Source organism: Hetaerina americana, unplaced genomic scaffold (assembly GCF_022747635.1).
Source record: "Hetaerina americana unplaced genomic scaffold, ioHetAmer1.1.p SCAF_4, whole genome shotgun sequence".
NCBI classification, from domain to species: domain Eukaryota; kingdom Metazoa; phylum Arthropoda; class Insecta; order Odonata; family Calopterygidae; genus Hetaerina; species Hetaerina americana.
The window spans coordinates 85163004-85177324 of NW_027286985.1; positions in this window are offsets into that span (position 1 = coordinate 85163004).

Below are 14321 nucleotides of genomic sequence, written 5' to 3' on the forward strand. Positions count from 1 at the left end.
TCAGGGAAATAGTGCCTTTCTCGCGTCATAATTTTCATTTATCACCCGCTGAGAATGTGGAAATCAGTTATGAAATTTATATGTAGTCCAAATATCAGGGTTAAGTCGACCGCAAGAAGACTGACGGGGAACTGACGATGTGCCCTCGTCGACTCTTACCAATTTGAACCGATACGAGCGTAGTCACGAGCGATCAACACCTCCGCTGTAACGGTCGTAGGTATGGACCATGATATAACATACTTGTTTCTCCGATGTTGAGCTACGCTGTCATTTATCTTGTCATGTCTTGGAATTTCGGCGTGAGTCGTCGACATAACACTATTTCACCGCGGCAGGAGGAAATACAAGATGGAAATACGCTCTGTTTGGGCGTGAGGAGAACAAATGAAGAACGATGAGCGAAGATTTCCGCTCATTACCGCAACCGCTCATAATGCAATCTAAATCTGACAACCTGCTGCGACATTTAAGCCCGATTTGACAAGATACACTCTGAAATCCTTCTGGAAATTTCCATTAGGGACCAGCTTCTCAAAGGTGCAAGCTAGTTTACCAGTCATAGTAATTTACACATGCGGAGTATACTAATGGTAACAAATGGTGCAACACTTGTCACTGGCTTACATTACACAGTATAAAATTTGAAATTGCGGTACAATACACTTCTAAGAAAGTTTTCAGAGTATTTGAACATCTACCGGTAGATTTAAAAGAAGGGGGTTCCAGGACAGGAATTTTTATCACCGACGACGTTATGAAGATCAATTCTGCCATTGGCCTCAATGGTAGCATCCTTTCATAGGTAAAATATACTTCCACTTTAATGTGTTGACTTTCAAATATTTAACAAATGTTTCCGTTTTGCCTCATTATAATAGACGACAAATCATGTCCTGAAATGCGTAGAAGCCATTATCACTACAGTAATGGAGAATTTAATTGTACACGCATATTATCGCATGCACGTGCACGATAAACCGAGCCTTTGCGACGTGACGGCCGAGGTGACCTTCTCCTCCAGTCTAACCGCCTCGGCTGCGGGTCCTCACCGCTACTGGGTCGTCGAGGTTTCTCCCTCCGGTACTCACCTGAGTGGTGGTGGCGGCCGAGGCAGTGGGGGCCGATGCCGAGGCGGGCGGCGGCTGCTGCGGACTCGGGGGCCCGGCGGCGGGGGCGCTCCTCGCGGCCGGCGTGTGAGGAGCCGCGGGAGGTGGTGGGTCCGGGGGCGTGGAGCGGGGCGGGGCAAGTAGCGGGGACCTGGGGCCCTCTCCGGCGGCGGCGGGACTGCACGCGGCCGCCCCGCCTCCTCCTCCGCCTCCTCCCGCGGTGATGGGCCCCCGGGGGGCAGCGGCGCTGACCGAAGACTGAGGGAGTGCGAGCCTCTCCGCGGAGTGGCAATTGGCGGAGGGGCCGGCGGGTGGCAGTGGTGTCGCCGAGGAGATGGCCGCGGGCAGTGGGTGCAGCTCGTCTGTGGAACAGAGGCGAAAAGGGGACGGTTAGGAGATTTGGCTGGGAATCAAGTACTTAAGGAGCAACAAACAACGGTTAAAACGAACCAAGACTCAACTGTCATAAAAGGACTAAGATTTATCGTATTTGCTCCGGTAATGACCTTTCCTCATTCCTTACTCCTATCATTCCATATCTCTTCCCCATTTATTAATGAAATTTCTTAAATTGGTTAATTGTGCAATAAAAGATTAAAATAATATACGTGTCTCGTTTTTATCTTCCAGACTGAAATAAAAAGAATAAAACATGACCAGTAGCCGAAAAAAACCCACTTTTTTGTGAAAAGAATGTGTTCTGCCATTATTTATCCCGATTTTAGTTTTAACTTTGAATTAATATCATAATACCAGTATAATCAATCTGAACTCTTTTAATTCATCATAATGAATAGCTAAGCATACCAAAGTTAAAGCCTATCCCAAACATTTCTTTCCCGTCAGTTTGAAAGGCTATTAGATTGCGGCATGTCAGTTATCTGGGGTTAATTTATGACTAACACCGTTGAAAGGTTAAAGGACCAGGGATAAATTCTCCACGTTAAATTCACTCTATTTACACGAACGTAAATGAGGGAAATAAATAACTCTTTAATTTCCGGGGGTCACTTTTTACCTTTTACGATGCGGCCTCATTTCCATTTCGGCCGCTGATAGCAGTTTTCTTTTTTTTTCACACGGATTTTCAGTTAAATTCCAGTGTCTGGCGCTCTGATATGGATCGAGGGTTAGTTACTGTACGAAAAGGAAGCTAGCGGTTGATCGGCGATTTGCATTACTTTGATTTTATGTACGCACTTATTTCCCTTTACGGTGATTTAATACAACTGAACACCGCCAATGTTTCCCGATGCAATAAAAATTTTAACATTTTTTGCAGTAGAGAGGAGAGGCAGGCGATTATTGCGAGGTCAACGCTTTAATGCAAGAGGCAAAAAAAAAAAATGATTTGCATTTGGAAGTAAAAATAGGCTTCGGGAGAATTATCAAAATTTCCTCTCGCTCCAAACCGACCGAAAAAATGTTGCTTAACATTTAAAGATCAATAGTTGGCTAGACATACTCATATCAACTTTATCAAATAATATAAGTAGAAAAATGAAACAACAATATCCAATTTAATAAACAGGAAAACAATAAAAAATAATGCTTACACAAAGTCCTTAATTACGTCGTAGCAGTTTACTAAAAATCACAATTGTTAATTACTGAAATATTATCTCATATTGAAAAAGTGTGCTACTAATTTCATTTAAAACTTTTTGATTTATGGAAGACAATACTTAACTACTTATGACAATAAATAAAAACTTTCGTGTCCGGTTTGGCAATTCATTAGTACAGATTTCGTGCAATTTTTTAATTATATAATTGGATACATAGGGCATAAAAATAATAATGATTCATTATCACTAATTATTGTAAGACTTCCAGCAATCCCTAACCGCTCTCATTAACCTTATATTTATTATTAATTTAATAGTATTAAGAGTGTTTTTTTATCTATTTCAGCATTCATAATTATCTTAAAATTCTATTAAGATATATTTTCACGTTTATTCTGATACAATAATAACAACAGCGCATATACTCTTAATTATTCGTCAACGAGAAAAATAGTCCATGGACTCTGCAGCCAAAGTAAGGAATCTGAGCATCTAAACCCTGGATATCCAATTCAGGGTCTATCCATGGATTCCAAGGCAAAATCGTGTATTTACTAGAAATTTAGCAACGCTTACATTTCCCTCTAAACTTTTATGGATAAGTAAAAGCAATCGCTCCTTCTTTGGGACTTTTTTCTTTTTTGTTTAGAATTTTACAAAAGCAAATTAATGAAAAAAGAGAGGAATAGATAAATTGAACCAAATAAAATTACAAAACAGCGTCCATTTTAAACACAGTAAAATATAAAAACACAGAAAATTTTCCTTAGCATCAATTTGTGCACGACTCTTTTAAGTTCAATTCCCGTTTTATCAAAATAAGATAAAATGTACGTAAATAAATAAAATTATCATTTATTTAGATAAAAAACTTTCACAAAAGACGTTTACATAGTTAAATAATTTATAAAAAGTCACGGGAAAACTTTTCTATGACTAAAACGAGAAGATAAACTCTTAGTTTTGGACTTTCACACGACATAATATTGTAAACGGAAGAGAAATTACCATTAAATTCAATCAGACATTTAGAAAGAAATGTTAAATATATACCTTTTCAATGGAAAATATAAAATATATTTTTTCAAAGAACATTATGTTACAAAAAAAACAGCAAAAGGTTTTTAACATAAAATAATGGATCATAAAGATGCATTATACGCATTTATCTTACGGTGTGACATTATCACAGCCACCGGAGAATCACACAAACTTGAAAACAAATCACCAAACACTAGGATACATATAATACTAAAAAAAATAAGGCTCGTGGAAATTCCTGCTTGCATATTTCATTCGAGGAAAAGGGATTTGAGGATAATTTTGATGTCGGGTTTAAAGAGACCAAAAAAAAGAGAAGTTGACTTACGTTTTCGAGAGGTGGTGAACAAGTCAGAACCAGCATCAGAGGCCTGGAAAGATAAAACGAGAAACATTTGGTGAGATAAAAAGTTAAAACAGGAAGGCATCTTGCATAATACTTATTTAATTCGATAAATTACCGAGAATTTTGAAATTATTAAACTACTAAATATGTTGGTGGATAAGTAAGAGCTTTCAGCCATGAGCGACAACTCATTTCAATTACGAAAAACAACCATTTCACTCGACGCAAAGAATTCTGCTTATGCATGCATAAAAAATTATTCATGGCCTGAAAGAAACACCGTCCATCAAACCATTATTTAGCCGCTTAAGTGTGATTGCTTTCTATAATAAGAGGGGTAAATAATTCTCTAATAAGGTTAAAGCTGGAAGAGGTAATATTTGCTAGAAATTTTTCGAATAAATGGCAAAATTTAACTTCACCATATTTTAAGTTGACACCATAGGTTGGACATTCCAGGTTGAACGGTCCCCGGTTCGGGTTGACATGTTTTTTTTTCGATTTACAACCACTACTCTGAGCGAGTGCTTAAAATTTCAAACTTGTATCCAAAAGACGTCCACCCTCGTTATAAAAAAACAATCATATCCCGTGAACGATCTGCCCAAATATATTTTACGCATAAAAATTGATGGTTATTCTAGTCATTTATCTTGGGTATGATTTTAGTAAAACGCACGAGGGACACAATAAAATAATTCCAAGATTTGATCAAAGTTAAAAAGTCATAGGTCACAGATATCAGACTAACGTATTCTTATCCAAGTTCTTTTTACCCACAATCATGTTCCTATCGAATCGGTTGCCAGGATGGTTACCTTAGACAGGACCATTCAAAAATCTGCGGACGAATAAAAGGATACCGGTATCCGCGCAGAGCTCTATCCAAGGATTGAGTCGAGGATGGAAAAAAGAGGGCGGAAGATTACTCCGACGAGACCACGTAAATCCGTTGGGGATAGGAATAGCTGACGAGTCGGGAGAGACGGGGAATGGCGGGAGGGGGGTGGTGAAAGATCGGGCCTAAAAAAATCGCTTTTCTTCGCCCTCTATCCGCATGTGACTTCTTGCCCTTTACAGAAAGAGGAACTTTCCACCCCCTTCCTCGCGCGGACACCACCCGGCGAACCCTCCCCTGCCTTTCGCAAATCCACCCTCGTCCGTGACTCGGAGAGGTCACGCGAGGGGCGAGGGCAAGTACCTCCCGCCCTCCCCAGGGGACATGGATCCGTTCGAGGTGAGCGCACAAGAGATTCGACCCCATTACGAAACAAAAATGAGTCGCGTGAAAAGGAGACCGGCCGGACTCTCGCCTGCACACACGCGTCGACGCATAAGGCACCCTTTGGCCTCGGAAACGACAAGCATCGAAATCTCAGTGGAAGCAAGGGTAGATACCGAAAGAATCAGGTTTGACTTCCTCGATACCCTTCGCCGTAAAAGGATAGCGAAAAAGGCGACGGTTCAAGAAGCAACTTTGTAATTGACCGCAATGCATAAATATTAGAGGCAGAGAAGTTTTCGTTCTTATGCTGAGAACTCACTCGGCAACAGCATTCCTATGGAGAAGTTCAAAATGTTCATGTCCTCGGCCAAAATAAAACTTGTGAAGTAATGACTTAAGTATTCGGTAATCGTACCAGAAGCACAATATTTTAAAATATTTTCAATTTTACGCTCCGCTCGATTTCTCTCTAGTTTAACAGTAACCAATTTTCAGTTTCACTTTAAACTATACAAATAATACATGATATTTTGAGAATTGTAAATAAATAAATACGGATACATCAACATATTACGCAAATAAACAATAATTGATCAAGATTGGCGAAGTTAGATCACATTTTCTATAATTCGAACGTGGTTAAGAAAAGCGACGCAAAGAAAATATTGGTACGTATCCGACAAATACACAGATCAAAGGAGTAAAACTACAAATATTAAGTTTTCCAATCAATTTCATGACTGATACTTATATGATAAAAATATGTAAAAAGACAAACAATGGAATGAATAATGGAACAAATAATAGCTCACGAGCGTATCAATGCGCTAATATTCCCGTAAACTAAAAAGATACACATAAGAAATAGTTATTAGCAGTATTTAATATGAAATATACAGAGGCAAGAAAATAATTGTACTAAGATTCAAAACGTAGGGAGAAGAACACCTTATATATAGACTGTTAACAGGACGCATGAATCATTCCCGGTTTCTGAGCATATTTGTTTTCATAGAAGTAGAGTGGGGAATTCTTCAAACGAATACGAAATGCAACCTCCTCTCTTTGCGAAAACGTTCCTTTCGCAAACGGGAACACACGACGACAAAAAAAATGTTTCTTCCTGAGGTATGAGCAACCTATGAACGTGATTCTCAACTACCTCGTTGACAATCATCGGTTCTAAGATTACACGTTAAGGCCTGTAAGGTCTATAGCGATACCTACAGATTCGAGGGCACCGCATAAAGACCCTTCTACCCGAGAGTGAACCGGAGAAAAGGAAGAGGAATGATAAAAGAGATGAAGAGGAGAAATGGAATTAAAGTAAGAAGGGCACCCACATGCATAAAGTAGGGAAAATGGGGAAAATGGGAAGAGAGCCTAGCAATGGGGTTAAAGAGGGATGCGATAACAGCTTGGCAGTAAATCCTCCCATTAAATCATTTAATGCCCCCTTTTCCACCGCCACACACCGACAGACACACGAAATTAAAAGGAAATAAAATTTAAAAAAACACGCGAAATATCACTGCATAAGAGAACGACCACTTCAAACGCCGAAAAATAAAAACGTTCGCCTGGGGAAGGTAAGGGGGATGTGAGAGAAGCGGGCTGCGCGACGGACTCTCGACATCCGCGGGAGTTAGCACGCCTCGCAAAAATCGCCACGGATCCACGGCGACCAAAAGAGCACACCACGGTATTAATAAGAAAAAAAACGAAAATAAAATACACGAGGGCGTATTAAAAAAAACACGAACCTTACACGCACCCATACATCCCCACTCACGGCTATCTGAGCACACTGGAAGACGAAAGAGGAAAAAAATTGGTTTATGGCCAAAAAAAATAATAAATAAAACACCAGGGCAGCGAGAAGGGCACAAAAAATATGCAAACCACTCCGGGGCAAAAAAAAATTAGCGAGAGGCATCGCCAACCTGCTTGTGCTCTGCGAGGAGGAAAAGAGAGAGAGAGAGAGGAGGGGGCAGACCACGAAATGCACGTGAAAAGCGAAAAAACGAGAACATAAAAACAAGAGAGCGGCTCGTCCCGCACACGATGGGTCGGAAGATTCGGGCGGGAGACGGAAATAGGAGGAGTGGTAAGAGAAGGCGGAGACGAACGACGGCGGGAAAAGGGACGGAGAGAAATGCTACATCCGAGCGGAAGGGATGGTGGGGTTAAGGGGGGGGAAGGGGTTAAAAGAGAGTAGTGGAGGAGGGAAAGGGAAAATAAAAGGAGATGAGATGGCTGCTCCGAGCGGATTCGAGGGGCCGGACAAGAGGAGGGAGGGCACGGGAGAAAATGGGACGCCATGCGCGCAAACCCACACGAGCGGGCTTCGCTCGTACCCTTTCCCCGATTCGACCCACCCCCATAAACCCTTCCCCCCTCCCCCCCCCCCCCCGAAAACCATGCCCCAACTCCGCCCCGACCCTACTCCCACATTTACGCCCTCACCTGCCCTCCTCCCTCTCTCCTCACCTCCCCCCATAAACACTTCTCCAACTCCTCTTCTACCTCACACACACACACACACCCCCATCCCCCACCGCATGTCGAACTCCTGAACCCCCCCCCACCCGATCCTTCCCTCCCACCCGCTAACACAATTTCAGCGCTCCGTCGGCCCCGGCGTCCCCTGCGAGATCCGAACATCCGACCGCAACACACTCCGCCACCTCACCTCGCCGCCGCGCTAATTACAATCGCCGGCGACTGCCTTGTGCGGGGGCGGGGGGAAAGGGATTTCCCCAGCGGTGTAGAGGAAGGAGGCAAATGGATAAAGAGGAGGGAACGGGAAAGGTGGGATGGCGGGAACGGACTGAGCGAAGAGGAAAAGACGGACGCGGGAGGAATAGCACACTTCTACCACCCACCGCACTTGGTGGCATTTCGTTGGGATAAAACGTTCACATAACATCTCTGGTGTCACGGATTTATTGAGATCTATTCACGAACCAGTCTTAATAAGGAAAAACATAACGCTACCACTAAAAGTAACATGTTTCAACTCAAATAAGACATGAAAGCACCACTGGTTTAACATTTAAACATTATTATATGTATTAGCATTAAAATGAAAAACACATTTTCAAAAAAATATGCGTAAAAAACATTATGAATTCACTCAAATGCAACACACTCAAATCAAAGATGCTCCAAATAACTAACCAACAAACGAAAGGCTACGTATATTCGTCGCCTAAGGATAGTTCTTCATCCCAAAATTTGATTTTCGAAGGCAAAACTTAACAGTTACTTTGTTTGGATCCAACTTCTAGTTAGTTCCGAACAAGAAATATTTATATCTATATATATATATATATATATATATATATATATATATATATATATTATATTGTTATATAAAAATATATATTTTCATATATATTATATTTATTTTTTCTATATTTATATTAGATACATACATAATTATACACACACACACATATATATATATATATATATATATATATATATATATATATGTGTGTGTGTGTGTGTATATATATATATATATATATATATATATATATATATATATATATATATAACACTTTTTGAAAGTCTCACGGACGTGAATAATAATGTATAACACTTAGCACTAGTGGACACAGACAAAAACACAGAAACACACAAAAAAGACTCACTATTTTTCGAATTTTCGGTGGTCGTTGCCACCTTTATCAAGGAAGAGAGGGACAGAACTCTGTCCCTCTCTTCCTTGATAAAGGTGGCAACGACCACCGAAAATTCGAAAAATAGTGAGTCTCTTTTTTTGTGTGTTTCTGTGTTTTTGTCTGTGTCCACTAGTGCTAAGTGTTATACATTATATATATATATATATATATATATATATATATATATATATATATATATATATATATATATATATATATATATATATATATATATATACATATATTTAAGACGCAGCGAAAATGTCACGCGTTCGCAATTAATTTATTTAACCAAAATACATTTTCAGACATCTGTCAAGAGCTTTATGACGAAACGTACACGCAATAATGCTAAACTGGATGCGATTGCTTTGAAATGTAGCCGCGTGTAATTTGAAATGTAATGCGTTGAAATTAAACGGGTGAGGTAATTTTCCAATAGATAATTATCTAATTTCTTAAAATGCCAGTTACAGCTAACACATTTCCGCCATGGACAACTTTTTTTCGAAAGTCCCCGGTAATTAATAATGTCTAAGAATGGTACACAACGCGTGACAGCAATAAAGCCAACCTTGAAACGGGTGCAATTAAGATTCGCGCAAATTGTGGCGAAGTCTCATTTCCCTCCCGGAATATCACAGTAAAGCTTCTCAAAATGCGACGAACCGCGACAAATCGGTTAATGGGAAGCAATCTTTAGGAATAACAAGAAAAATGAAAACAACCACCAACCAATCAGACTCGCCATTTTCAATGACATAAAACTCGGAAAATTTCCTCATAATAATTAAATAACTCTCCACTCTTTCTGGTTAAGAAAGCAAAGCAAGTGTGAACAGGGCTTTTGAAAAAAAAAATGCAATTTTTCTTGGCAGCTGATCAGAGAGCTAAGGAATGTTCATCTCACTCAGCCCCTTAATGGAATCGCGTATGTGACACAAAACGCATTACCGAAACGCGGGTTGCATAAGCACCAGGACGTCCGTGAGAGATTAAAGAGATTCCACATAGCAACGCTAAGTAAGGGAAGACGATGGCAAGCAGCTCTAACATGATTATGGCAGGTGGGAAGCACGTATTCTTGAAATGAATTTCCGGCATACTTTATTATACCAGCCCCAAAACTAAGGAGCTCAAAAAATTATGCCAATCATTTCCGTTTCACGTCGAATCACTTCATGGTTCCACTGGGTTGGGTTTGGCGAAAGGGATGGAAAGGCGCACCGAAGACTTTAAGGTGACGCAAACCTTTTGAATAGAAAAATAGCGTCAAATTAAGCCCTTAATATGCGTGGAATGTCGAAGACAAAAAGTTTATGCGTTATCATCTTACCGCATTCACATACAGTCATACAATTTTAAATCAAAATGCATTAAAAATGGCGCAACATAAACGCCACCCAGATTAAAGGAGAAATTCATCCAATTTCTTCTTCACATTAACACTTCCGTCGAATCGAGAAAAGATGCTCCATCGCCTGGCATCCACGGAACGAAAAAGCGTAAATTGAAATCCCAGAACACGAGAAATGGCAGAAGTTTCGAGGCATGGCTCTCAGCTGAGGCGTTCCGAGCATGGCTCGTCCCCCTCGGAAGAGTATATATGATTAGGGACCCCCCTTTTATATGGGGTACGGCTCTGGGATAAAAAGGTGGACGGTCGTAATTATTCAGATGGCCCTTCCCGGTACCCCCCCCCCATCCGAGCCCAGCAGACAACGCCCCCTCGCTCACCATGGCGCTGGCGACAAAGGAACGACACGGAGCGCCGTGGCGGTCGCCATCGACCCAAAGGGTGTACATTACCTCCTCTCGAGCGAAACATACCCGGATTTGAAATATTTGCCTCTAATTAGATTATTTGTGAGGCAGAGTTTTCTCCTGGTGTACATTTTCCGTCCGTAGCAGGTAATTTATCGAGGAGAAAAGGACGAACAACGTAATTTTCTGCATCGAAATAAAAGTGGAGAAGTTCCTGAGATTTTGCATTTCTTTATCATCGCCTCCGGCATCTCAACATGCCGCCACAGGGAAATTTTTCTTATTGAATATTTTTGCCGCGTAGCTAATGTTTATTTAGGACATGTAAGGGATAAATTGTCACTATTTTAATTTCCTTTCAGATGTATATTCTGCAAAATTTATTAAGTAAATCTTACATATATATATATATATATATATATATATATATATATATATATATATATATATATATATACATATATATGTATTTAAAATCAACGGTATACAATCCAAAAGTATAACAAAATGAAAATGATAAGTTAAAATGACAATGAATGAATGATGACGATGAATACAGCAATGCTTAACCTAGCGAAATTCGTTTCACTTTTTGCTGCAATAACAAATGAAAAAATTTTGTAGTTTTGTGTATTTCCTAAGATTTGCAATTAAAATAACTCTCATACTGTACAATCTTCAGAATACTTTCAAGTGTCCACAAGACGCCAGCGATTGAGACGGTTCATTATTATTTTAAATTTTGGATGGGATGGTGTTTTTTAGAAAGAGAAACGTTAACCCCGCGCCACTATAATTCAAGTTGGCTGCCGAACATCGGGGGGCTGGACGCGGGATTAAGGCAAGGATACTTCAAAGAGGGCAGGCAGAGTGCCGAGTGTTCGTATCCAGGGTACTGGTCGCTAATCCCCACTAATGACTTCAGCCTCTCGCCCCGTAAATATATCCTTATTCGAGCACGCGCAAGAAGAAACCAACCCATCTGAAGCATGGATTTCGTTAAAAAAGGTATTTACGGAATTTCTGCGAGATTTATATCGGTTTACTAAACAAAAAAGGCACTTAAAACGCAAACTGCCGGCTTGGTTATAGTACATCTGGGAATATTGTTTGTCTCTTAAAACATCACGGGCATAATGTATTTCGTGAAAATGCCTTCTCAGTCCCCCCGGAAATTTTCAACTAAGAGAGAAAAGTTTTTCAGGATACTACTACTAACCAAATAACGACCTCGCAGAACACACACCTTGTGAGCACTTGGCTAATAAAAAAAAAGCAATGCGGTGTCTTCTTCTTGCCTTCAACCTCCTCGTTCTCGGTTAATAATAGTGTAATATTCTTTAGACGGGAGGAAGAATTACTTTACTTCGTCGGGACTGCTTGGAATTTGTGCAAAGAAAGATAACGCAAGCGGAAAAGTAATTACTTCGACGAAGGCGAACTTCTTCCGGAGGAAACAAAGATATAGAGTGGAGATGACAGGAAGGATTGGAGCCGAAATTAATAGAAGGGAAAGGGAGAGTGAAATGGCGAAAAGAGATAGAGTGAGAAGGCGAAGGGCAGAACGCAAAGAACCCCTTCTAGTACAAAAGAGGCAACAACATGATTCGTGAGAGATCGTCGTCCTCTGCCAGGCAAAAAGGGAAAACGAAACGTAATTTGAAAGTCTTTTCGGCATCGCTTAAAGAGTCGGCGGAGTGAAACCATTTCGACGACGGGTTGAAGCACGAGAGGAGCTCATCCAAGTTCATAGCACGCCAACGTAGTAGGAGCGTTTGCCTTATTATTGATTCCTTATCCCAAAATATAACTCGCGTGAAAACCTTGGGCGCCTTAAACGAGGTTGACGGCGGGTAAAAACTGATATAGTGGAACTAAAAGTTTTGTGCACAACATTATTGCTCATTGCATCGTCAGGTTAAAAATATGATTTGTCAGTGGCTGCCCTCCGATGAGATAAGAAGCAAATATAGGCCGAAATTGAGATTTCATAACAAAAACAAGCTGGGAGTTATGGTTTTGTTACTGAAAAACCCCACTGCGATGCACATTTATAACCATCCAGTATATCTACTTTCATTACTTTTGAACAAGACCGAAGGTACCATATCAACATACATACATATGAAATAAATCTCTATGCCGTTCATATTTTAAAATAAAAAGAGAAGAACGAGCTCTCTCAGGGAAATACACAGCGACTAACAACCAAAGAAACCGAGACAAAACTGCATGCCATTTCAATAAGCCGGATTAAAACCCCAGCCTCTCTCACCACAGGGCATAAAATTTAAGTATCAATTCAAGAAGGGGTTCCGGAATAGCAAATGTGTAGGCCACGAAGCACCCTTTCAAAAGGCTCATTTAACGAACACAAAACACATGAAGTCCTCCTAATTTAATATGATCTTTTACGTGCCGTTGTGCTCCTTTAAAAATAAAAACACGAGAAACCACCACGCTGACATTCCGAAGAAAATGTTGGAAATTTAGTCGCCGGGGTCGAAAACCCAAGGGAAAACTATGCATACCAATGCTCCAAGGATGGAGAGGGAGGGCGGGAGGAACGTTAAGGGTGCATCGTGGAACGAGGGAAAAAGAAAAGGGACACGAAGAATTTTGGAGTGGGAGGGGACGGAGAGTGGGAGGGAGAGAAAGAGCGAGGATGGAAAATCCCAACGAAAAACCTCCCTGGGCCCATAAAATCCCGAGAGAGGAATGGGGGAAGAAAAAAGACGAGGGTTCCAGGCTGGAAAAAAAGGAGCGAGCGATCCCCTCGGAAAGGGATTGGCCGTGGGGAGGGACTGGGAGAGAAGAAAGAAATGGGCGAGGAGGAGAACAGATGAAGAGAGTGAGAGAAGCAAAGAAGGAAGGAAGGGTGGCCGGGGTGAAGAAGGGAAGGAGTGAGAGAGAGGGATAGAGAGGATCGTTTTTATCGTGGACATGCACGACAGTGAGGGAGGGCTTTACTATCTCAACTCCCTCCTGCATAGGACGGAGAAGGGGGTGGGTCGGGAAAGGTTTATCAACACGCCTCTCCCTCCCTCCTCCAAACACTCGATCTCCCCGAGTCCTCGCAAACCCTCTCCGCCTGTCTCCACCCCCACCTCCTCCGAGGTCGACAGATAGATAGGGTGGCAAGGACACCGCAATCGCGTCCCACGATGAAAAGGAGCCATTTCGGAGGGACAATGGGAAAGGGCGCAGCAGGGAGAAGTTGCGAGAGTGGAGACGGGGCTGGAGCGGGAGAGAGATTGGGGGAGTATAGAAAGGAGACTTCGAGGACGTGTGTGGGGTAGTGGCGGAGAAAACACGGGGGCTGGGGTGGGGGATGTGGGGTGAAGCACTCGAGGACTCTTGTCCCCCTTTGAGAGAGGATGGAGAAGAAGAAGAAGGGGGGGTTGGCGATTGTAACGAAAGGACGCGGGAGGTAAGGAGCTTTCGCTGCTCGAACGCATTTATTACCGGTCTTGGTATGCCTCTGCGTGGGTGCCACCAGGAGCACCCCCACCCCCTTAAGCATCGCGACGTATCAAGGAGGGGAGGACGGTGGTGCTGCGTGGACTTTTTTTTCATCCA